A 27353-nucleotide genomic window follows, 5' to 3' on the forward strand; every position below is an offset into this window, starting at 1 on the left:
CCACCACCCTCTCCTCCTAATACACCGAGATCAGGACACACCGACCTCTCCTCCTAATACACCGAGATCAGGACCCACCGACCTCCTAATACACCGAGATCAGGACCCACCGGCCTTCTAATACACCGAGATCAGGACCCACCGACCTCCTAATACACCGAGATCAGGACCCACCGCCCTCCTAATACACCGAGATCAGGACCCACCGACCTCCTAATACACCGAGATCAGGACCCACCGACCTCCTAATACACTGAGATCAGAACCCACCACCCTCTCCTCCTAATACACTGAGATCAGGGCCCACCAACCTCCTAATACACCGAGATCAGGACACACCGACCTCCTAATACACCGAGATCAGGACCCACCACCCTCTCCTCCTAATACACCGAGATCAGGACCCACGACCTCCTAATACACCGAGATCAGGACCCACCGACCTTCTAATACACCGAGATCAGGACCCACCAACCTCCTAATACACCGAGATCAGGACCCACCGACCTCCTAATACACTGAGATCAGGACCCACCGACCTCCTAATACACCGAGATCAGGACCCACCGACCTCCTAATACACCGAGATCAGGACCCACGACCTCCTAATACACTGAGATCAGGACCCACCGACCTCCTAATACACCGAGATCAGGACCCACCGACCTCCTAATACACCGAGATCAGGACCCACCAACCTCCTAATACACCGAGATCAGGACCCACGACCTCCTAATACACTGAGATCAGGACCCACCAACCTCCTAATACACCGAGATCAGGACCCACCGACCTCCTAATACACCGAGATCAGGACCCACCAACCTCCTAATACACCGAGATCAGGACCCACCGACCTCCTAATACACCGAGATCAGGACCCACCAACCTCCTAATACACCGAGATCAGGACCCACCGACCTCCTAATACACCAAGATCAGGACCCACCGACCTCCTAATACACTGAGATCAGGACCCACCAACCTCCTAATACACCGAGATCAGGACCCACCGACCTCCTAATACACCGAGATCAGGACCTACCGACCTCCTAATACACCGAGATCAGGACCCACCGACCTCCTAATACACCGAGATCAGGACCTACCACCCTCTCCTCCTAATACACCGAGATCAGGACCCACCGACATCATTGTACCGCATAGATAGATAGTAGTATGTTTTGTCTGCCATACAATTGATTCTCAGGAAATGTACACAATAATAATATTGATATTAAACGCTTTGTTTCTATGATCTCTTGCAGAAGATGCTGTTTGTTTGAGTTTATAATTATGAATGAAGGTGTAATGGAGGGAACTAGTATAGATAATACAGAGGAATAGACATGGGGGTGTATGGAGGATACTGGTGTAGATATGGGGGCTCACAGTGCACATCTACCCCTCACCCTTTTACATACACAACGGTTCCACCTTTCACCTCCAGCCTTGAGGATGGATGGTTCTACCTGAGGTGGCCATGTGTCATAGGGAGCAGCGGGTTCTGATGGCTGGGTCAGGGATAAGATTTACAACACCAATGCATGAGTCCGATCCCAACAAGTCTAATCACCACCTGGTGGGAGCCGGCTCCATACAGCCGTTCTGTAGATCTCTCGGGAATTCTCTACTACTGACACATACCGTTTCATATCAGAACGTAGCCCAACATGTGTATTATCAGAGAAAAATATTTTTATCTCTCTGCAACAGATATATATAGTATATCATAATATATTTTATACCTTTTGAGAGAAAAAATATACTCCTCTGATTGTTGACATGAGGTCAGTTGTTGGTAGACCATTCAGAGTCTTCTGCCTTGTGATATACAGGGGAGTCCTGATCACCGGCCAGCTGTGCCGGTAAAAGCAAATCATTTTATTTTCAAAAACAGGCAAAACAAAGTGGCTTTCTTCAGCTTAAAACCAAAAACAATCCATCAACTTCTATTATAAATCAAACCTTCGGCTCACCGCCAGATAAACCTTGTCCCACACCAGGGTTTAAGGTTCCCACCTGATTCCAGGTCCAGGAAAAGGGTGCCATAGAAGCCCAGGCAGTATCTCATCCATCAGTCTGTTCAGCCCCCTCTTGCAAGCAGGCTTACCCCTTCAGGACCACAGTACCCATAGTCAAGGGTAAAGGTGCTTTTCCCATGCAAAAGCCTCCAAATTCGAGGTCCCATATCAGAACTTAACAATCCCGGGAAAACTGTAAATAAGGTATCTGTCTTTACCAGCTTATCCCAAAACCCCTCATTCTGCTTGGGTGAGAATGCTCGGGTACTCCACGGTGCTTTCTTGTCCCCCTCAAAAGGGACTACAAACCAAATATTGGGGACGTATATCACCTACAGAGGACCCATCCCTAGCATCCTGTAAACACCCCCCACCCCTAATGAAGAAGTGTCTGAGGCAGTGTGGGATGCTCGGCACCCTAGATAGGGCATCAACATTCTGGTGTTGTTTTCTAACCCTATGTTCCACTACAAATTTAACTCTTAGAAGGCCAAAAACGGCTTGTCTAATTTTGTATTCGTGTGTTTGCTCAGTCTCATCCAAGTCATTGGGGCATGGTCCGACACCAGATCGAACTTCCTACCAAGGAGAACATAGCATTGAGAGTCTAAATCTCACTTGATGGTCGGACGCTCACTCCTCTGCAGTTTAAATTTGTCTCAGCGACCATCAACTGAAGAAAGACTATGGGGTGCTCCTCCCCATTGACCTCTTGGGACAAAATGGTTCATAAACCTTCGCTGGAGGCATTTGTTTGGACAAGAAATTATTTTAAAACAGGGGTCTCTAAACTTTCTACTCAAAGGTCCAATTTACTGTCCTTCAGACTCTCTGGGGGCCGGAATGTGACCAGTGTGAATAGAAAATGCTATGGCGTCAGTGGGAGCATACAATGCCACATTGTTGGTATTATTGGAAGAAATAGTGCCAATTGTTGGTATCATGGGAGGATTAGTACCCTATCATTGGTGTCAGTGGGAGGAATGATGCAACATTGTTGACATCAGTCTAAGCCATAGTCCCTTGTATTAGGAGGAGGAATAGTGCAAATTGTTGATATCAGGGGAAGAAATAGTGCTCCATCATTGGTGTCTGAAAAGGAATGGTGCCCTATTGTAGGTGCCCAGGTGCCCAAGGGCCAGATAAAGGCAAGCAAAGGGATGCATCTGGACCCCCGGCTGCAGTTTGGAGACCACTGCTTTAAAAAATAAAAATATGGAGCAACCAGTATTGGATAGTGGCATAAGGCTGCTTTAACCTCCAGAAAGGCCTCCTCCTTCCACTTGACCATGAATGACTTCTTACTCTTCTTGACGAAGGGTAAGAAGTCAATTATGGTGCAGCTACACTGGTGAAGTTGGGGACAAACTCGTGGTAGTACCCAATGATGCCTGGAAAGGCTCAGACCCTATTTCTTTCTGATGGGGCAAGGCTAGGCCTGAATAGCCTCTACCTTCTTCGTCTGAGGTTATTCTAGACCCCTACTCACAATGTCCCTCTGGTATTTGGCCTCCTCTATCTCAATGCCACATTTCTCAGTGTCGATCGTAAACCACATTTCCAAACTGCCATTCACGGACACCCCCCTTCCCAAAAATCAGTTTGGGCTGTAACGAATCACAGCATGGCTGGGGCGCAGGCCCGCGCTCTACCCAGACGCACTGGTCACGCCCCCTAAAAAGGCCGCCGCATCGATACTTCACTCGCTGACCGTACTTGTCTTGGCCGGCTGAGACCCGTTTTACCTTGTTCCAATGCTGGCTTCATAATTAGACACAAGAGGCGGGATTTATGATTTCTCCAATCACAAGCAGGAGGCGGGGATTTGCCTCTCCAGACATTCCCGGCCAGGACAAGTACTGTCACTTAGTAAAGCGGCAATATGGCGGCCACTTTTCTGGGCATCAGATTGGACTGGAGGGGGGGGTGGGCTGTGTCAGTTATATTCCAGGACACTATTGTCCTGGATGTGTGTATATGTGTCTGTGTATATACAGATAGGTCCATATATATTTGGACACAATTTTAGATTTTTTCAGGTATTTACCAAAACATATTGAAGCTATAGTCATATAATGGTCATATAATGGTCATATAATAGTCATATAATGGTCATATAATGGTCATATAATAGTCATATAATGGTCATATAATAGTCATATAATAGTCATATAATGGTCATATAATAGTCATATAATGGTCATATAATGGTCATATAATGGTCATATAATGGTCATATAATAGTCATATAATAGTCATATAATGGTCATATAATGGTCATATAATGGTCATATAATAGTCATATAATAGTCATATAATGGTCATATAATGGTCATATAATGGTCATATAATAGTCATATAATGGTCATATAATGGTCATATAATAGTCATATAATGGTCATATAATGGTCATATAATAGTCATATAATAGTCATATAATGGTCATATAATAGTCATATAATGGTCATATAATAGTCATATAATAGTCATATAATGGTCATATAATGGTCATATAATGGTCATATAATAGTCATATAATGGTCATATAATAGTCATATAATAGTCATATAATGGTCATATAATGGTCATATAATGGTCATATAATAGTCATATAATAGTCATATAATGGTCATATAATGGTCATATAATGGTCATATAATAGTCATATAATAGTCATATAATGGTCATATAATGGTCATATAATAGTCATATAATGGTCATATAATAGTCATATAATAGTCATATAATGGTCATATAATGGTCATATAATGGTCATATAATAGTCATATAATAGTCATATAATGGTCATATAATAGTCATATAATAGTCATATAATGGTCATATAATAGTCATATAATAGTCATATAATAGTCATATAATGGTCATATAATGGTCATATAATGGTCATATAATAGTCATATAATAGTCATATAATGGTCATATAATGGTCATATAATAGTCATATAATGGTCATATAATGGTCATATAATAGTCATATAATAGTCATATAATGGTCATATAATAGTCATATAATGGTCATATAATAGTCATATAATAGTCATATAATGGTCATATAATAGTCATATAATGGTCATATAATGGTCATATAATAGTCATATAATGGTCATATAATGGTCATATAATAGTCATATAATGGTCATATAATGGTCATATAATGGTCATATAATAGTCATATAATGGTCATATAATGGTCATATAATGGAAATGGGGTGACAGTGCACACTCCTAGGTGTAATTTGAGGGTTTGTGCATCCAAATCGGAGGAAGGGTTTAGGAATTACAGCTCTTTAATCCCTTGCTGACCGCCGCACGACTATTTACAGCGGCGTTCAGCCCCGCACAGGCAAAATGACGTAGTACTACGTCACTAGCCTGAGAGCCTCTAGGGGGCGAGCGTGCGCCGAAGGAGGCGCGCTCCCGCCCCTGCTCGCTCACTGACATTCCAGCGCGAGTGACCGGTGGCTCCGCCGGTCACTCGCGATCTCCCGCTGGAGAGGGAGAAAGGCAGACGGATGATATAAACAAAGCCGTCTGTCATTCTCCCTGATGTAACTGCAGAGATCATATGATCTTGCTATGTAGGATTGTATGTCTCTGTGGTTACATCACAAGCCACGCCCCCCACAGTTAGAATTACGCCCCTAGGGACACATTTAACCCCTGGATCTCTAATAATGTTAACCCCTTCCCTGCCAGTGTCATTTTTACAGTAACAGTATAGCACTGATTACTGTAGTAATGTCACTGGTACCCCCAAAAGTGTCAAAAAGTGTCAAAAAAAGTGTCAGTTGGGGGTCCGATCTTTCCGCCGCAATGTCGCAGTCCCGCAAAAAATCGCAGATCGCCGCCATTACTAGTTAAAAAAAAAGAATAAAAATGACATAAATCTTTCCCATAGTTAGTAGACGCAATAACTTTTGCGCAAACCAATCAAAATACACTTATTGTGAATTTTTTTACCAAACATAGGTAGCAGAAAAAATTGGCCAAAAATGTTAAAAAATTTAGATTTTTACATTTTTTTGGGGGAATTTCATATAAAAGAATGTGAAAAATATTATTATTTTTTCAAAATTGTCGCTATTTTTTTGTTTGTAGCGCAAAAAATAAAAATCACACAGGTGATCAAATACCACCAAAAGAAATCTCTGATTGTGGGAAAAAAAGGACGTCAATTTCATTTGGGTACAGCGTTGCATGACTGCGCAATTGTCCGTTAAAGTCACGCAGTGCCGAATCGCAAAATAGGACCTGGTCTTTGAGCAGCCAAATCCTCCGGGGGTAAAGTGGTCATAGAAACATAGAAACATAGAAACATAGAATGTGTCGGCAGATAAGAACCATTTGGCCCATCTAGTCTGCCCAATATAAAAGTTAAAGTGTGAGTCTAGACAAATCCGATTGTTCTAGTATTGGATGGAGTGGGGGAGGATTACAACCTCTGTCAGGTTTTTACTGCTCTATTACAGAGATTTCCCCTCACTTCCTGTCCTGGTGACAACATTTTATCACACAGGAAATGAAAGAAAATCTCCAACAGGGACATCAGAAATAAAAATCTGACAGGGGTTCTAGCCTCCCCCTACTCTACTAAAGAAGTAGATTTTTTTCTCTCTATGTTTCCCCTCACTTCCTGAAAAACCATATAAAACATGGAGAAAACACGGGGGATCCTAACTTCACCTCTCTGTAGTCAAAGTCCTGGCGCGGGCGCCATCACACAGCGCATGCGCGCGAACATACGCATATCTTGTCAGAGACTCGCAGATCATGTGGTTCTAGTTAGTTGTCTCTAGAACTGATATATATCTATTTATTCCCCTCACTTCCTGCCTGGTAAAATGTTGTCACCAGGGCAGGAAGTGAGGGGTAATCTTTTTTAATGGAGCCCCAGATAACAGTAAAAACCTGACAGGGGTTCTAATCCTTCCATAAATTTTAAGATGCAGGCTCCCAATCCTTGCTACACTACCTAGTTAGAGATGAGCTGAACAACCCCTCCCCCCCCCCCCTCCGTTTGGTTTGCACCAGAACTCCCAAACAGAGTTTTTATATAGGTAAGGGCGGGGCCACCTGGTGAAGTCACAAGGGGGCGGTGCCACCAGGTGATGTCTAACCTATATAAGAACTATCGAATGATAAGCCAGCCATTTGGCGTTTTGCCATAGTTGACGGTGGAGCGTTTTTTCGGGTCTAGTGTTGGCGGTGGCATGATTGACGATGGGGGGGACATTGTTTTTTGTTTTTAAGAAAGGAATTGTCAAAAATGTAACCCATACTCATTCACATAGGTGGGGCTGGGATCTGGGGGTCCCCTTATTAAAGGGGGCTTCCAGATTCTGATAAGCCCCCCACCCACAGACCCCCACAACTACAGCCCAGGGTTGTTCGGAAGAGGCCCTTGTCTCCATCAACATGGGTGAACACCTGCCGAACGCCCTGAAAAATCGCCTGATGTTTGGGTCGAACTTGTGCTTGGTCCAAACCGTTTGCCCAACTCTATACCTAGTGTGTTACTAACCCAGAACAAGCATGCAGCCAGTAAAGCCTGAACACTCTGCCCTCCTGCATGCTTGTTCATGGTCAGTGACACACTAGATATTAAAGTGAGGTTTAGGATGAAGATGATGGCTGCGTTGTTCTGTCAAAAGAGCCAACTCATCAAAATCTCTAATTACGTCACTTCCGGCGACTCTCCAGCATTCCCTGAAGAAGTCACATAGTCGTGACGTAACGCGTAGGGCATAAACGGAGATACTGAAAGTGACGTAAATCCCGGAACGAGCCCGGCGCTCATGTTACAAACACTGGATACACTTGTAAGTTTATGAGCTTTATTTGAATAAATAGTTTTAACTACAACACTATGAGACTATTCCTCATATACCCCTCCCCCACAATCTATGGCGAGACCATCTGTGGAAATCTTTAGCTTGAACCACAGGGGACATCTAGTGGTGAAGAAGAAGTACAGCAGGCCCATTGGAAACTTATATCTCCATGCTGTATTCACATGTTACTCAGGTGGGAGGGTAGTGAACACAGAGGGGACACTTTGGATGAAGAAAAGGATTATTTACACATCGATTTCTGACATTTATGGTGAAAGGATACATTTGGAACAACAAATCATTGACTTATTTTTATCTTCATTCTTATTTCTCATTACTATTGTTGCACATTTATCACAGAGTATTGGTAATTATAGCAGATATCTGTTTTCATATTATCGATATTTGGTTACATTTTATTTCTGATAGAACACCGGCAGCCAATACACCGAGGAGCCCAACCAATGGGCTGTGTGATATCAGTATATATATATATATAGATCTGTATGAGATTGTACGGTGTGTGATATCAGTATATATATATATATATAGATCTGTATGAGATTGTACAGTGTGTGATATCAGTATATATATATATATATATAGATCTGTATGAGATTGTACGGTGTGTGATATCAGTATATATATATATATAGATCTGTATGAGATTGTACGGTGTGTGATATCAGTATATATATATATATAGATCTGTATGAGATTGTACGGTGTGTGATATCAGTATATATATATATATATATAGATCTGTATGAGATTGTACGGTGTGTGATATCAGTATATATATATATATATAGATCTGTATGAGATTGTACGGTGTGTGATATCAGTATATATATATATATATAGATCTGTATGAGATTGTACGGTGTGTGATATCAGTATATATATATATATATAGATCTGTATGAGATTGTACAGTGTGTGATATCAGTATATATATATATATAGATCTGTATGAGATTGTACGGTGTGTGATATCAGTATATATATATATATATAGATCTGTATGAGATTGTACAGTGTGTGATATCAGTATATATATATATATATAGATCTGTATGAGATTGTACGGTGTGTGATATCAGTATATATATATATATATAGATCTGTATGAGATTGTACAGTGTGTGATATCAGTATATATATATATATATAGATCTGTATGAGATTGTACAGTGTGTGATATCAGTATATATATATATATATAGATCTGTATGAGATTGTACGGTGTGTGATATCAGTATATATATATATATATAGATCTGTATGAGATTGTACAGTGTGTGATATCAGTATATATATATATATATAGATCTGTATGAGATTGTACAGTGTGTGATATCAGTATATATATATATATATATATATAGATCTGTATGAGATTGTACGGTGTGTGATATCAGTATATATATATATATATATAGATCTGTATGAGATTGTACGGTGTGTGATATCAGTATATATATATATATATATATATAGATCTGTATGAGATTGTACGGTGTGTGATATCAGTATATATATATATATATATAGATCTGTATGAGATTGTACGGTGTGTGATATCAGTATATATATATATATAGATCTGTATGAGATTGTACGGTGTGTGATATCAGTATATATATATATATATATATATAGATCTGTATGAGATTGTACGGTGTGTGATATCAGTATATATATATATATATATATAGATCTGTATGAGATTGTACGGTGTGTGATATCAGTATATATATATATATAGATCTGTATGAGATTGTACGGTGTGTGATATCAGTATATATATATATATAGATCTGTATGAGATTGTACGGTGTGTGATATCAGTATATATATATATATAGATCTCTGTGATGTCAGATAAGGGGCGGGGATTGAAATGGCTGCAGCTGATTGGCCAGAAATCTATTATCACTGAGACAGGAAGTGGGGTAAATCTTCCATTGGGGACACCGGTGTCACTTCCTGTCACCTTTTCCTTACTTTAGCCAAACAAAACCAATGATAAGATGACATGACAGGACCCCGCCCACAATAAAAGGTCACCCCGCCCACTCACCTTAATGTCGGCTCTCCACCTGGATCCGCCCACAGCTGATGTCACTTCCATTCCCTCCTAACCCCGCCTTCTACACCCAATCAGGGTTTACATTTCATATCACTCCTTCCCCTTCACTGCTGTAAACCCCGCCCACTACACTTCATAGATGCCGAGATAATAGCCCTGCCTCTCCGATTCCGATTGGCTGAGCATAGGAGGCCCCTCCCTATGGGTGTCGTTTTCACTCCACAGGAATGACCCGGTGGGCGTGATCAGTGGATGGGGTGGGCGTGATCAGTGCATGGGATGGGCGTGATCAGTGGATGGGAAAGGCGTGATCTGTGGAGGGGATGGGCGTGATCAGTGGATGGGGTGGGCGTGACCAGCGCATGGACTGGGAGTTGGCTAAGCCAAGAATAAGCCGAGCGGCGAGGAGAGAACTCCTCCCCATGCGGTCACGTGGCTTCGTGCTGCCTGACATGTGACTCCTGAATGGAGTGACGTCAGAGCTAACGGTTAGTAGGCGTGGCCTGCACTGCATAAATAGCCGAGCGGACGAGCAGAGCGGCAGTGTGAGGAGAGAGCAGCAGGGGAGAAGGACGGCTCAGACACAGCGCTCCGCTACCAGCCGGGGACAGCCATTGTCCCAGCAATGTCCCGGTAAGAAGGACTACAACTCCCAGCATACACTGGGGTCCCAATCTCCAATATTATAATTATTATTATTTATTTATTTATTATTAATATTATTATTATTATATATATATATATTATAATAATAATATTGGGGAGTCCCAATCTCCAATGGGGTCTCAATCACCAATATTATAAAATGGAACTACAACTCCCAGCATACACTATAATAATGGGGTCCCAATCTGGAATATTATTCAATGGAACTACACATCCCAGCATGGATTTTCTGTAGATGTACTACAAATCCCAGCATGTTTGTGGTGCTTTCCCCAGACCCCACCAACCTACATCCATCTACAAAGGATGGTAATGCCTCTTTCCAGGCTCACCTACCACCAAGGGCATGCTACCACCCTGGATGTGGCATGAGTGTGGGCAGTGGAGCTTCCCCCCAGGCTCCATCTGCCCTCACTCACCGACACCCAGGGTTGTGCTGATTTCCCCAGACTCCACCTACCTGTATTCACCTCCCACAAAGAATGGTAATGCCTCTTACAAGGCTCTGCTAGCCACACTCTACCACCAAGGGTGACAATGCCTCTTCCCAGGCTCCCCTATCTACCACCATAGTCATGCTACCACCTCAGATGTGTCGTGAGTGTGGGCAGTGGAGCTTCCCCCCAGGCTCCATCTACCCTCACTCACCAACACCCAGAGTTGTGCTGATTTCCCCAGACTCCACCTACCTGCGTCCATCTCCCACAAAGGATGGCAATACATCTTACAAGGCTCTGCTAGCCACGCTGTACCACCAAGGGTGACAGTGCCTCTTCCCAGGCTCCCCTTCCTACCTCACCTACCACCAAGGGCATGCTACCACCCCGGATGTGGCGTGAGTGTGAGCAGTGGGGCTTCCCCCCAGGCTCCATCTGCCCTCACTCACCAACACCCAGGGTTGTGCTGATTTCCCCAGACTCCACCTACCTGTATTCACCTCCCACAAAGAATGGTAATGCCTCTTACAAGGCTCTGCTAGCCACACTCTACCACCAAGGGTGACAATGCCTCTTCCCAGGCTCCCCCTCTTCCCAGGCTCCCCTATCTACCACCATAGTCATTCTACCACCTCAGATGTGTCATGAGTGTGAGCAGTGGGGCTTCCCCCCAGGCTCCATCTGCCCTCACTCACCAACACCCAGGGTTGTGCTGCTTTCCCCAGACCCCACCTACCTGTATCCACCTCCCACAAAGGATTGTAATGCCTCTTACAAGGATCTGCTAGCCACACTCTACCACCAAGGGTGACAATGCCTCTTCCCAGGCTCCCCTATCTACCACCATAATCATGCTACCACCCCAGATGTGGCCTGAGTGTGGGCAGTGGAGCTTCCCCCCAGGCTCCATCTGCCCTCACTCACCGACACCCAGGATTGTGCTGCTTTCACCAGACTCCACCTACCTGTATCCACCTCCCACAAAGGATGGTAATGCCTCTTACAAGGCTCTGCTAGCCACACTCTACCACCAAGGGTGTCAATGCCTCTTCCCCGGCTCCCCTATCTACCACCATAGTCATACTACCACCCCAGATGTGGCGTGAGTGTGGGCAGTGGAGCTTCCCCCCAGGCTCCATCTGCCCGCACTCACTAACACCCAGGGTTGTGCTGATTTCCCCAGACTCCACCTACCTGTATCTATCCCCCACAAAGGATGGTAATGCCTCTTACAAGGCTCTGCTAGCCGCACTCTACCACCAAGGGTGTCAATGCCTCTTCCAAGGCTCCCCTATCTACCACCATAGTCATGCTATCACCTCAGATGTGTGGGCAGTGGAGCTTCCCCCCAGGCTCCATCTGCCCTCACTCACCAACACCCAGGGTTGTGCTGCTTTCCCCAGACCCCACCTACCTGTATCCACCTCCCACAAAGGATGGTAATGCCTCTTACAAGGCTCTGCTAGCCGCACTCTACCACCAAGGGTGTCAATGCCTCTTCCCAGGCTCCCCTATCTACCACCATAGTAATGCTACCACCTCAGATGTGTGGGCAGTGGAGCTTCCCACCAGGCTCCATCTGCCCTCCCTCACCAACACCCAGGGTTGTGCTGCTTTCCCCAGACCCCACCTACCTGCGTCCATCTCCCACAAAGGATTGTATTGTCTCTTCCCAGGCTCTGCTAGCCACACTCTACCACCAAGGGTGACAGTGCCTCTTCCCAGGCTCCCCTTCCTACCTCACCTACCACCAAGGGCATGCTACCACCCTGGGTGTGGCGTGAGTGTGGGCAGTGGAGCTTCCCCCCAGGCTCCATCTGCCCTCACTCACCAACACCCAGGGTTGTGCTGATTTCCCCAGACTCCACCTACCTGTATCTATCCCCCACAAAGGATGGTAATGCCTCTTACAAGGCTCTGCTAGCCGCACTCTACCACCAAGGGTGACAATGCCTCTTCCCAGGCTCCCCTATCTACCACCATAGTCATGCTACCACCTCAGATGTGTGGACAGTGAAGCTTCCCCCCAGGCTCCATCTGCCCTCACTCACCAACACCCAGGGTTGTGCTGCTTTCCCCAGACCCCACCTACCTGCGTCCATCTCCCACAAAGGATTGTATTGCCTCTTCCCAGGCTCTGCTAGCCACACTCTACCACCAAGGGTGACAATGCCTCTTCCCAGGCTCCCCTTCCTACCTCACCTACCACCAAGGGCATGCTACCACCCTGGGTGTGGCGTGAGTGTGGGCAGTGGAGCTTCCCCCCAGGCTCCATCTGCCCTCACCCACCAACACCCAGGGTTGTGCTGATTTCCCCAGACTCCACCTACCTGTATCTATCCCCCACAAAGGATGGTAATGCCTCTTACAAGGCTCTGCTAGCCGCACTCTACCACCAAGGGTGACAATGCCTCTTCCCAGGCTCCCCTATCTACCACCATAGTCATGCTACCACCTCAGATGTGTGGACAGTGGAGCTTCCCCCCAGGCTCCATCTGTCCTCACTCACCAACACCCAGGGTTGTGCGGATTTCCCCAGACTCCACCTACCTGTATCTATCCCCCACAAAGGATGGTAATGCCTCTTACAAGGCTCTGCTAGCCGCACTCTACCACCAAGGGTGACAATGCCTCTTCCCAGGCTCCCCTATCTACCACCATAGTCATGCTACCACCTCAGATGTGTGGGCAGTGGAGCTTCCCCCCAGGCTCTATCTGCCCTCACTTACCATCACCCAGGGTTGTGCTGATTTCCCCAGACCCCACTAGAGATGTGCCGGTTTTCGGTAATTGGATTTATCGCGGTATTGTTATTGTATTCTTCTCTGCTCTCCAAGTCTGACTTTTGCATTGATACATTTCAGTGAGCTGGATGACTCATTCACTCAGCCAATAGAAACAGCTCTGGTAATATGATCCTAGAGTGAGAGCTTAGCTCCTCCCTGTAACCAATCAGACGGCTCCCAGCACACACCCCATGCTTCTTCCAGGGCTCAGACAGAAATACTGCCTAATACAAGCAAGGATAGATGGATAGAATGATGGATAGAATGATGGATAGAATAAGATAGATAGAATAAGATAGATAGAATAAGATAGATAGAATAAGATAGATAGAATAAGATAGATAGATAGAATAAGATATATAAGATAGATAGCATAAGTTAGATATAGAATAAGTTAGATATAGAATAAGTTAGATATAGAATAAGTTAGATATAGAATAAGTTAGATATAGAATAAGATAAATATATAGATAGATAAATAGGTAGAATAAGATGGATAGAATAAGATGGATAGAATGATGGATAGAATATGATGGATAGATGTGAGCCAGGCATAAAGTAATAGTAAAGTAATTTATAAATAAAAGCCCCGGTCCTGTAGATTTAACCACTTCTGGACCGCAATGATTTGCCTCCTTAATGACCAGGTCATTGGATCGGAGCTGAGCGCCAGGACCAGTCATCACCAGGTAGACCAGACACTGCTTGATGGCTTATATTAGGTCTGGTTCACAGAGTCTGTACTGGCTGACTATATAATAATGTGCAAAAGTCAACCAAAGTCCCTAAATTCAGCAATGAAATTCAAGTGAGGTAGAAATTGAATGATTTAAATTTAATAATTGAATACAGTGATAATCTGTATACCGCGGCAAAACCTTAATCAATTAATTACAGCATGAAAATCTGATACCGTCAATAGCCTAGACCCCACCTACCTGCATCCATCTCCCACAAAGAATGGTAATGCCTCTTACAAGGCTCTGCTAGCCACACTCTACCACCAAGGGTGACAATGCCTCTTCCCAGGCTCCCTACCTACCACCAAGGGCATGCTACCACCCTGGATGTGGCGTGAGTGTGGGCAGTGGAGCTTCCCCCCAGGCTCCATCTGCCCTCACTCACCAACACCCAGAGTGGTGGTGCTTTCCCCAGACCCCACCTACCTGCATCCATCTCCCACAAAGAATGGTAATGCCTCTTCCCAGGCACTGCTAGCCGCACTCTACCACCAAAAGTGGCAATGCCTCTTCCCAGGGTCCCTACCTACCACCAAGGGTGCCAATGCCTTTTCTCAGGCTCCCCTACTTACCTCACCTACCACCAAAAGAATGCTACCAACTTGGCTGTGGTGTGAGTGGGCAGTGGGGCTTCCCCCCAGGCTCCATCTGCCCTCACTCACCAACACCCAGAGTGGTGGTGCTTTCCCCAGACCCCACCCACCTGCATCCATCTCCCACAAAGAATGGTAATGCCTCTTCCCAGGCACTGCTAGCCGCACTCTACCACCAAAAGTGGCAATGCCTCTTCCCAGGGTCCCTACCTACCACCAAGGGTGCCAGTGCCTTTTCTAAGGCTCCCCTACTTACCTCACCTACCACCAAAGGAATGCTACCAACTTGGCTGTGGTGTGAGTGGGCAGTGGGGCTTCCCCCCAGGCTCCATCTGCCCTCACTCACCAACACCCAGGGTTGTGGTGGTAATGCTGCCTCCCAAGTTCTGCTAGCCACACTCTACCACCAAAAGTGGCAATGCCTCTTCCCAGGCACCCCCTACCTCCCCACACCTACCACCAAGGGTGCCAATGCCTCTTTCCAGGCTCACCTACCACCAAGGGCATGCTACCACCCTGGATGTGTCGTGAGTGTGGGCGGTGAAGCTTCCCCCCAGGCTCCATCTCCCCTCACTCACCAACACCCAGGGTTGTGCTGATTTCCCCAGACCCCACCTACCTGCATCCATCTCCCACAAATGTGTTTTTCTATAACCCCTAAGGAGGGAGGGTAGGCTGGGCTATGTAGAGATTGCTGGGATCTGTAGTTCCTCCATAGAAAAAAACATGCTGGCATATGTAGTCCTTTAGTAACCTACTCCACACTGGGACCCATTACTTGCAGTGTATGCTGAGAGTTGTACTTCCTCAGGGACACACAGACCTGCCGGCTGCAGTACGGACAATGACTGTACCCGGCTCCGGAGAATAGTGCTGTGTGTGTGGGGAGATCTTCCCTCCTCTCCGCACACTGATACCCCCCCTTATCTCCCACCAAGGGTGGCAGTGCCTCTTTCCAGGCTCCCCTACCCTCACCTGCCACCACGGGGCTGCTTGGGCCCCACGCTCCATCTGCCCACCCAGCACCACACCCAGTGTAGTGGTGCTCCCCCAAGTCCCAGCTACATGACTGGCTACTAACATTTATAGGTAAAGTTGATCCCGGGAATAGCCGATTGCCTCTCGGGGGATCAGGAAGGAATTTTTCCCCCTGTTAGAGCAAATTTGATTGTGCTTTGCAGGGGTTTTTCGCCTTCCTCTGGATCAACTGTGGGTACCTCTCCCGCACCTCACCTACCTAATTTCATCTTCCACTAAGGGTGGCAGTGCCTCTTTCCAGGCTTCGCTACCCTCCTTACTTACCACCACGGGGCTGCTTGTGCCCCACACTCCATCTGCCCACCCAGCACCACACCCAGTGTGGTGGTGCTTCCCCCAAGTCCCAGCTACCTGACTGGCTACTAACATTTATAGGTAAAGTTGATCCAGGGAATAGCCGATTGCCTCTCGGGGGATCAGGAAGGAATTTGTCCCCCTGCTAGAGCAAATTTGATTGTGCTTTGCAGGGGTTTTTCGCCTTCCTCTGGATCAACTGTGGGTACCTCTCCCGTACCTCACCTACCTAAATTCATCTTCCACCAAGGGTGGCAGTGCCTCTTTCCAGGCTCCTCTACCCTCCTCACCTACCACCACGGGGCTGCTTGGGCCCCACGCTCCATCTGTCCACCCAGCACCACACCCAGTGTGGTGGTGCTCCCCCAAGTCCCAGCTACCTGACTGGCTACTAACATTTATAGGTAAAGTTGATCCAGGGAATAGCCGATTGCCTCTCCGGGGATCAGGAAGGAATTTTTGCCCCTGCTAGAGCAAATTTGATTGTGCTTTGCAGGGGTTTTTCGCCTTCCTCTGGATCAACTGTGGGTACCTCTCCCGCACCTCACCTACCTAATTTCATCTTCCACCAAGGGTGGCAGTGCCTCTTTCCAGGCTTCGCTACCCTCCTTACCTACAACCACGGGGCTGCTTGTGCCCCACGCTCCATCTGCCCACCCAGCACCACACCCAGTGTGGTGGTGCTCCCCCAAGTCCCAGCTACCTGACTGGCTACTAACGTTTATAGGTAAAGTTGATCCAGGGAATAGCCGATTGCCTCTTGGGGGATCAGGAAGGAATTTTTGCCCCTGCTAGAGCAAATTTGATTGTGCTTTGCAGGGGTCTTTCGCCTTCCTCTGGATGAACTTTGGGTACCTCTCCTGGACCTCACCTACCTAAATTAATCTTCAACCAAGGGTGGCAGTGCCTCTTCCCAGGCTCCTCTACCCACCTCACCTACCACCACTGGGCTGCTTTGGCCCCACGCTCCATCTGCCCACCCAGCACCACACCCAGTGTGGTGGTGCTCCCCCAAGTCCCAGCTACCTGACTGGTTATTAACATTTATAGGTAAAGTTGGTCCAGGGAATAGCCGATTGCCTCTCGGGGGATCAGGAAGGAATTTTTCCCCCTGCTAGAGCAAATTTGATTGTGCTTTGCAGGGGTTTTACGCCTTCCTCTGGATCAACTGTGGGTACCTCTCCCGGACCTCACCTACCTAAATTCATATTCCACCAAGGGTGGCAGTGCCTCTTTCCAGGCTCCGCTACCCTCCTCACCTACCACCACGGGGCTGCTTTGGCCCCACGCTCCATCTGCCCACCCAGCACCACACCCAGTGTGGTGGTGCTCCCCCAAGTCCCAGCTACCTGACTGGCTACTAACATTTATAGGTAAAGTTGATCCAGGGAATAGCCGATTGCCTCTCAGGGGATCAGAAAGGAATTTTTGCCCCTGCTAGAGCAAATTTGATTGTTCTTTGCAGGGGTTTTTCGCCTTCCTCTGGATCAACTGTGGGTACCTCTCCTGGACCTCACCTACCTAAATTCATCTTCCACCAAGGGTGGCAGTGCCTCTTTCCAGGCTCCGCTACCCTCTTCACCTACCACCACGGGGCTGCTTGGCCCCACGCTCCATCTGCTCACCCAGCACCACACCCAGTATGGTGGTGCTCCCCCAAGTCCCAGCTACCTGACTGGCTATTAACATTTATAGGTAAAGTTGATCCAGGGAATAGCCGATTGCCTCTCAGGGGATCAGAAAGGAATTTTTGCCCCTGCTAGAGCAAATTTGATTGTTCTTTGCAGGGGTTTTTCGCCTTCCTCTGGATCAACTGTGGGTACCTCTCCTGGACCTCACCTACCTAAATTCATCTTCCACCAAGGGTGGCAGTGCCTCTTTCCAGGCTCCGCTACCCTCTTCACCTACCACCACGGGGCTGCTTGGCCCCACGCTCCATCTGCTCACCCAGCACCACACCCAGTATGGTGGTGCTCCCCCAAGTCCCAGCTACCTGACTGGCTATTAACATTTATAGGTAAAGTTGATCCAGGGAATAGCCGATTGCCTCTAGGGGGATCAGGAAGGAATTTTTCCCCTTGCTAGAGCAAATTTGATTGTGCTTTGCAGGGGTTTTTCACCTTCCTCTGGATCAACTGTGGGTACCTCTCCCGGACCTCACCTACCTGAATTAATCTTCAACCAAGGGTGGCAGTGCCTCTTCCCAGGCTCCGCTACCCTCCTTACCTACCACCACGGGGCTGCTTTGGCCCCACGCTCCATCTGCTCACCAAGCACCACACCCAGTGTGGTGGTGCTCCCCCAAGTCCCAGCTACCTGACTGGCTACTAACATTTATAGGTAAAGTTGATCCAGGGAATAGCCGATTGCCTCTCGGGGGATCAGGAAGGAATTTTTGCCCCCGCTAGAGCAAATTTGATTGTGATTTGCAGGGGTTTTTTGCCTTCCTCTGGATCAACTGTGGGTTCCTCTCCCGGACCTCACCTACCTAAATTCATCTTCCACCAAGGGTGGCAGTGCCTCTTTCCAGGCTCCGCTACCCTCCTTACCTACCACCACGGGGCTGCTTGTGCCCCACGCTCCATCTGCCCACCCAGCACCACACCCAATGTGGTGGTGCTCCCCCAAGTCCCAGCTACCTGACTGGCTAATAACATTTATAGGTAAAGTTGATCCAGGGAATAGCCGATTGCCTCTTGGGGGATCAGGAAGGAATTTTTGCCCCTGCTAGAGCAAATTTGATTGTGCTTTGCAGGGGTTTTTCGCCTTCCTCTGGATCAACTGTGGGTACCTCTCCCGGACCTCACCTACCTAAATTCATCTTCCACCAAGGGTGGCAGTGCCTCTTTCCAGGCTTTGCTACCCTCCTTAACTACCACCACAGGGCTGCTTAGGCCCCACGCTCCATCTGCCCACCCAGCACCACACCCAGTGTGGTGGTGCTCCCCCAAGTCCCAGCTACCTGACTGGCTACTAACATTTATAGGTAAAGTTGATCCAGGAATAGCCGATTGCCTCTCGGGGGATCAGGAAGGAATTTTTGCCCCGCTAGAGCAAATTTGATTGTGATTTGCAGGGGTTTTTCGCCTAACTCTGGATCAACTGTGGGTTCCTCTCCCGGACCTCACCTACCTAAATTCATCTTCCACCAAGGGTGGCAGTGCCTCTTCCCAGGCTTTGCTACCCTCCTTACCTACCACCACGGGGCTGCTTGGGCCCCACGCTCCATCTGCCCACCCAGCACCACACCCAGTGTGGTGGTGCTCCACCAAGTCCCAGCTACCTGACTGGCTACTAACATTTATAGGTAAAGTTGATCCAGGAATAGCCGATTGCCTCTCGGGGGATCAGGAAGGAATTTTCCCCCTGCTAGAGCAAATTTGATTGTGCTTTGCAGGGGTTTTTCGCCTTCCTCCGGATCAACTGTGGGTACCTCTCCCGGACCTCACCTACCTAAACTCATCTTCCACCAAGGGTGGCAGTGCCTCTTCACAGGCTCCGCTACCCTCCTCACCTACCACCACGGGGCTGCTTGGGCCCCACGCTCCATCTGCCCACCCAGCACCACACCCAATGTGGTGGTGCTCCCCCAAGTCCCAGCTACCTGACTGGCTACTAACATTTATAGGTAAAGTTGATCCAGGGAATAGCCGATTGCCTATCGGGGGATCAGGAAGGAATTTTTGCCTTGCTAGAGCAAATTTGATTGTGCTTTGCAGGGGTTTTTCACCTTCCTCTGGATCAACTGTGGGTACCTCTCCCGGACCTCACCTACCTAAATTCATCTTCCACCAAGGGTGGCAGTGCCTCTTTCCAGGCACCGCTACCCTCCTGACCTACCACCACGGGGCTGCGTGGGCCCCACGCTCCATCTGCCCACCCAGCACCACACCCAGTGTGGTGGTGCTCCCCCAAGTCCCAGCTACTTGACTGGCTATTAACATTTAGAGGTAAAGTTGATCCAGGGAATAGCCGATTGCCTCTCGGGGGATCAGGAAGGAATTTTTGCCCCTGATAGAGCAAATTTGATTGTGCTTTGCAGGGGTTTTTCGCCTTCCTTTGGATCAACTGTGGGTACCTCTCCCGGACCTCACCTACCTAAATTTATCTTTCACCAAGGGTGGAAGTGCCTCTTTCCAGGCTCCGCTACCCTCCTTACCTACCACCACGGGGCTTTTTGGGCCCCACGCTCCATCTGCCTACCCAGCACCACACCCAGTGTGGTGGTGCTCCCCCAAGTCCCAGCTACCTGACTGGCTATTAACATTTATTGGTAAAGTTGATCCAGGGAATAGCCGATTGCCTCTCGGGGGATCAGGAAGGATTTTTTCCCCCTGCTAGAGCAAATTTGATTGTGCTTTGGAGGGGTTTTTCGCCTTCCTCTGGATTAACTGTGGGTTCCTCTCCTGGACCTCACCTACCTAAATTCATCTTCCACCAAGGGTGGCAGTGCCTCTTTTCAGGCTCCGCTGCCCTCCTTACCTACCAACACTGGGCTGCTTGGGCCCCACGCTCCATCTGCCCACCCAGCACCACACCCAGTGTGGTGGTGCTCTCCCAAGTCCCAGCTACCTGACTGGCTATTAACATTTATAGGTAAAGTTGATCCAGGGAATAGCCGATTGCCTCTCGGGGGATCAGGAAGGATTTTTTGCCCCTGCTAGAGCACATTTGATTGTGCTTTGCAGGGGTTTTTCGCCTTCCTCTAGATCAACTGTGGGTACCTCTCCCGGACCTCACCTACCTAAATTCATCCTCCACCAAGGGTGGCAGTGCCTCTTTCCAGGCTCCGCTACCCTCCTTACCTACCACCACGGGGCTTTTTGGGCCCCACGCTCCATCTGCCCACCCAGCACCACACCCAGTGTGGTGGTGCTCCCCCAAGTCCCAGCTACCTGACTGGCTATTAACATTTATAGGTAAAGTTGATCCAGGGAATAGCCGATTGCCTCTCGGGGGATCAGGAAGGAATTTTTCCCCCTGCTAGAGCAAATTTGATTGTGCTTTGCAGGGGTTTTTCGCCTTCCTCTGGATCAACTGTGGGTACCTCTCCCGGACCTCACCTACCTAAATTCATCTTCCACCAAGGGTGGCAGTGCCTCTTTCCAGGCTCCGCTACCCTCCTCACCTACCACCACGGGGCTGCTTTGGCCCCACGCTCCATCTGCCCACCTAGCACCACACCCAGTGTGGTGGTGCTCCCCCAAGTCCCAGCTACCTGACTGGCTATTAACATTTATAGGTAAAGTTGATCCAGGGAATAGCCGATTGCCTCTCGGGGGATTAGGAAGGAATTTTTTCCCCTGCTAGAGCAAATTTGATTGTGCTTTGCAGGGGTTTTTCGCCTTCCTCTGGATCAACTGTGGGTACCTCTCCCGGACCTCACCTACCTAAACTCATCTTCCACCAAGGGTGGCAGTGCCTCTTCCCAGGCTCCGCTACCCTCCTCACCTACCACCACGGGGCTGCTTGTGCCCCACGCTCCATCTGCCCACCCAGCACCACACCCAGTGTGGGGGTGCTCCCCCAATTCCCAGCTACCTGACTGGCTATTAACATTTATAGGTAAAGTTGATCCAGCGAATAGCCGATTGCCTCTCGGGGGATTGGGAAGGAATTTTTCCCCCTGCTAGAGCAAATTTGATTGTGCTTTGCAGGGGTTTTTCGCCTTCCTCTGGATCAACTGTGGGTACCTCTCCCGGACCTCACCTACCTAAACTCATCTTCCACCAAGGGTGGCAGTGCCTCTTCCCAGGCTCCGCTACCCTCTTCACCTACCAGCACGGGGCTGCTTTGGCCCCACGCTCCATCTGCCCACCCAGCACCACACCCAGTGTGGTGGTGCTCCCCCAAGTCCCTGCTACCTGACTGGCTACTAACATTTATAGGTAAAGTTGATCCAGGCAATAGCCGATTGCCTCTCGGGTTTCAGGAAGGAATTTCGCCCCCTGCTAGAGCAAATTTGATTGTGCTTTTCAGGGGTTTTTCGCCTTCCTCTGGATCAACTGTGGGTACCTCTCCCGGACCTCACCTACCTAAATTTATCTTCCACCAAGGGTGGCAGTGCCTCTTCCCAGGCTCCGCTACCCTCCTTATTTACCACCACGGGGCTTTTTGGGCCCCACGCTCCATCTGCCCAGCCAGCACCACACCCAGTGTGGTGGTGCTCCCCCAAGTCCCAGCTACCTGACTGGCTATTAACATTTATAGGTAAAGTTGATCCAGGGAATAGCCGATTGCCTCTCGGGGGATTAGAAAGGAATTTTTCCCCCTGCTAGAGCAAATTTGATTGTGCTTTGCAGGGGTTTTTCGCCTTCCTCTGGATCAACTGTGGGTACCTCACCCGGACCTCACCTACCTAAACTCATCTTCCACTAAGGGTGGCAGTGCCTCTTCCCAGGCTCTGCTACCCTCCTCACCTACCACCACGGGGCTGCTTGTGCCCCACGCTCCATCTGCCCACCCAGCACCACACCCAGTGTGGTGGTGCTCCCCCACGTCCCAGCTACCTGACTGGCTATTAACATTTAAAGGTAAAGTTGATCCAGGGAATAGCCGATTGCCTCTCGGGGGATTAGGAAGGAGTTTTTCCCCCTGCTAGAGCAAATTTGATTGTGCTTTTCAGGGGTTTTTCGCCTTCCTCTGGATTAACTGTGGGTTCCTCTCCCGGACCTCACCTACCTAAATTCATCTTCCACCAAGGGTGGCAGTGCCTCTTCCCAGGCTCCGCTACCCTCCTTACCTACCACCACGGGGGTGCTTGGGCCCCACGCTCCATCTGCCCACCCAGCACCACACCCAGTGTGGTGGTGCTCCCCCAAGTCCCAGCTACCTGACTGGCTATTAACATTTATAGGTAAAGTTGATCCAGGGAATAGCCGATTGCTTCTCGGGGGATCAGGAAGGAATTTTTGCCCCTGCTAGAGCAAATTTGATTGTGCTTTGCAAGGGTTTTTCACCTTCCTCTGGATCAACTGTGGGTACCTCTCCCGGACCTCACCTACCTAAATTAATCTTCAACCAAGGGTGGCAGTGCCTCTTCCCAGGCTCCGCTACCCTCCTTACCTACCACCACGGGGCTGCTTTGGCCCCACGCTCCATCTGCTCACCAAGCACCACACCCAGTGTGGTGGTGCTCCCCCAAATCCCAGCTACCTGACTGGCTATTAACATTTATAGGTAAAGTTGATCCAGGGAATAGCCGATTGCCTCTCGGGGGATCAGGAAGGAATTTTTGCCCCTGCTAGAGCATATTTGATTGTGCTTTGCAGGGGTTTTTCGCCTTCCTCTGGATCAACTGTGGGTATCTCTCCTGGACCTCACCTACCTAAATTCGTCTTCCACCAAGGGTGGCAGTGCCTCTTTCCAGGCTCCGCTACCCTCCTTACCTACCACCACGGGGCCGCTTGGGCCCCACGCTCCATCTGCCCACCCAGCACCACACCCAGTGTGGTGGTACTCCCCCAAGTCCCAGCTACCTGACTGGCTACTAACGTTTATTGGTAAAGTTGATTCAGGGAATAGCCGATTGCCTCTCGGGGGATCAGGAAGGAATTTTTCCCCCTGCTAGAGCAAATTTGATTGTGCTTTTCAGGGGTTTTTCGCCTTCCTCTGGATCAACTGTGGGTACCTCTCCCGGACCTCACCTACCTAAATTCATCTTCAACCAAGGGTGGCAGTGCCTCTTCCCAGGCTCCGCTACCCTCCTTACCTACCACCACGGGGCTGCTTGGGCCCCAGGCTCCATCTGCGCACCTGTGGTGCTCCCCCAAGTCCCAGCTACCTGACTGGCTATTAACATTTATAGGTAAAGTTGATCCAGGGAATAGCCGATTGCCTCTCGGGGGATCAGGAAGGAATTGTTGCCCCTGCTAGAGCAAATTTGATTGTGCTTTGCAGGGGTTTTTCGCCTTCCTCTGGATCAACTGTGGGTACCTCTCCCGGACCACACATACCTAAATTCTTCCACCAAGGGTGGCAGTGCCTCTTTCCAGGCTCCGCTACCCTCCTCACCTACCACCACAGGGCTGCTTTGGCCCCACGCTCCATCTGCCCACCTAGCACCACACCCAGTGTGGTGGTGCTCCCCCAAGTCCCAGCTACCTGACTGGCTATTAACATTTAAAGGTAAAGTTGATCAAGGGAATAGCCGATTGCCTCTCGGGGATCGGGAAGGAGTTTTTCCCCCTGCTAGAGCAAATTTGATTGTGCTTTGCAGGGGTTTTTCGCCTTCCTCTGGATTAACTGTGGGTTCCTCTCCCGGACCTCACCTACCTAAATTCATCTTCCACCAAGGGTGGCAGTGCCTCTTTCCAGGCTCCGCTACCCTCCTTACCTACCACCACGGGGCTTTTTGGGCCCCACGCTCCATCTGCCCACCCAGCACCACACCCAGTGTGGTGGTGCTCCCCCAAGTCCCAGCTACCTGACTGGCTATTAACATTTATAGGTAAAGTTGATCCAGGGAATCGCCGATTGCCTCTCGGGGGATTAGGAAGGAATTTTTCCCCCTGCTTGAGCAAATTTGATTGTGCTTTGCAGAGGTTTTTCGCCTTCCACTGGATCAACTGTGGGTACCTCTCCCGAACCTCACCTACCTAAACTCATCTTCCACCTAGGGTGGCAGTGCCTCTTCCCAGGCTCCGCAACCCTCCTCACCTACCACCATGGGGCTGCTTGGGCCCCACGCTCCATCTGCCCACCGAGCACCACACCGTGTGGTGGTGCTCCCCCAAGTACCAGCTACCTGACTGGCTAATAATATTTATAGGTAAAGTTGATCCAGGGAATAGCCGATTGCCTCTCGGGGGATCAGGAAGGAATTTTTCCCCCTGCTAGAGCAAATTTGATTGTACTTTGCAGGGGTTTTTCGCCTTCCTCAGGATCAACTGTGGGTACCTCTTCCGTCCCTCACCTACCTAAATTCATCTTCCACCAAGGGTGGCAGTGCCTCTTTCCAGGCTCCGCTACCCTCCTCACCTACCACCACGGGGCTGCTTTGGCCCCACGCTCCATCTGCCCACCCAGCACCACACCCAGTGTGGTGGTGCTCCCCTAAGTCCCAGCTACCTGACTGACTATTAACATTTATAGGTAAAGTTGATCCAGGGAATAGCCGATTGCCTCTCGGGGGATCAGGAAGGAATTTTTCCCCCTGCTAGAGCAAATTTGATTGTGCTTTGCAGGGGTTTTTCGCCTTCCTCTGGATCAACTGTGGGTACCTCTTCCGGACCACACATACCAAAATTCATCTTCCACCAAGGGTGTCAGTGCCTCTTTCCAGGCTCCGCTACCCTCCTCACCTACCACCACGGGGCTGCTTTAGCCCCACGCTCCATCTGCCCACCCAGCACCACACCCAGTGTGGTGGTGCTCCCCCAAGTCCCAGCTACCTGACTGGCTATTAACATTTATAGGTAAAGTTGATCCAGGGAATAGCTGATTGCCTCTCGGGGGATCAGGAAGGAATTTTTCCCCCTGCTAGAGCAAATTTGATTGTGCTTTGCAGGGGTTTTTCGCCTTCCTCTGGATCAACTGTGGGTACCTCTCCCGGACCTCACCTACCTAAACTCATCTTCCACCAAGGGTGGCAGTGCCTCTTCCCAGGCTCCGCTACCCTCCTCACCTACCACCACGGGGCTGCTTGTGCCCCACGCTCCATCTGCCCACCCAGCACCACACCCAGTGTGGGGGTGCTCCCCCAATTCCCAGCTACCTGACTGGCTATTAACATTTATAGGTAAAGTTGATCCAGGGAATAGCCGATTGCCTCTCGGGGGATTGGGAAGGAATTTTTCCCCCTGCTAGAGCAAATTTGATTGTGCTTTGCAGGGGTTTTTCGCCTTCCTCTGGATCAACTGTGGGTACCTCTCCCGGACCTCACCTACCTAAACTCATCTTCCACCAAGGGTGGCAGTGCCTCTTCCCAGGCTCCGCTACCCTCTTCACCTACCAGCACGGGGCTGCTTTGGCCCCACGCTCCATCTGCCCACCCAGCACCACACCCAGTCTGGTGGTGCTCCCCCAAGTCCCTGCTACCTGACTGGCTACTAACATTTATAGGTAAAGTTGATCCAGGCAATAGCCGATTGCCTTTCGGGTTTCAGGAAGGAATTTCGCCCCCTGCTAGAGCAAATTTGATTGTGCTTTGCAAGGGTTTTTCACCTTCCTCTGGATCAACTGTGGGTACCTCTCCCGGACCTCACCTATCTAAATTCATCTTCCACCAAGGGTGGCAGTGCCTGTTTTCAGGCACCGCTACCCTCCTTACCTACCACCACGGGGCTTCTTGGGCCCCACGCTCCATCTGCCCACCCAGCACCACACCCAATGTGGTGGTGCTCCCTCAAGTCCCAGCTACCTGACTGGCTACTAACATTTATAGGTAAAGTTGATCCAGGGAATAGCCGATTGCCTCTCGGGGGATTAGGAAGGAATTTTTGCCCCTGCTAGAGCAAATTTGATTGTGCTTTGCAGGGGTTTTTCGCCTTCCTCTGGATCAACTGTGGGTACCTCTCCCGGACCTCACCTACCTAAATTCATCTTCCACCAAGGGTGGCAGTGCCTCTTCCCAGGCTCCGCTACCCTCCTTACCTACCACCACGGGGGTGCTTGGGCCCCACGCTCCATCTGCCCACCCAGCACCACACCCAGTGTGGTGGTGCTCCCCCAAGTCCCAGCTACCTGACTGGCTATTAACATTTATAGGTAAAGTTGATCCAGGGAATAGCCGATTGCTTCTCGGGGGATCAGGAAGGAATTTTTGCCCCTGCTAGAGCAAATTTGATTGTGCTTTGCAAGGGTTTTTCACCTTCCTCTGGATCAACTGTGG

The sequence above is a fragment of the Pelophylax lessonae genome (genome assembly GCF_965119305.1).
Source record: "Pelophylax lessonae genome assembly, chromosome: 1".
NCBI classification, from domain to species: Eukaryota; Metazoa; Chordata; class Amphibia; order Anura; family Ranidae; genus Pelophylax; species Pelophylax lessonae.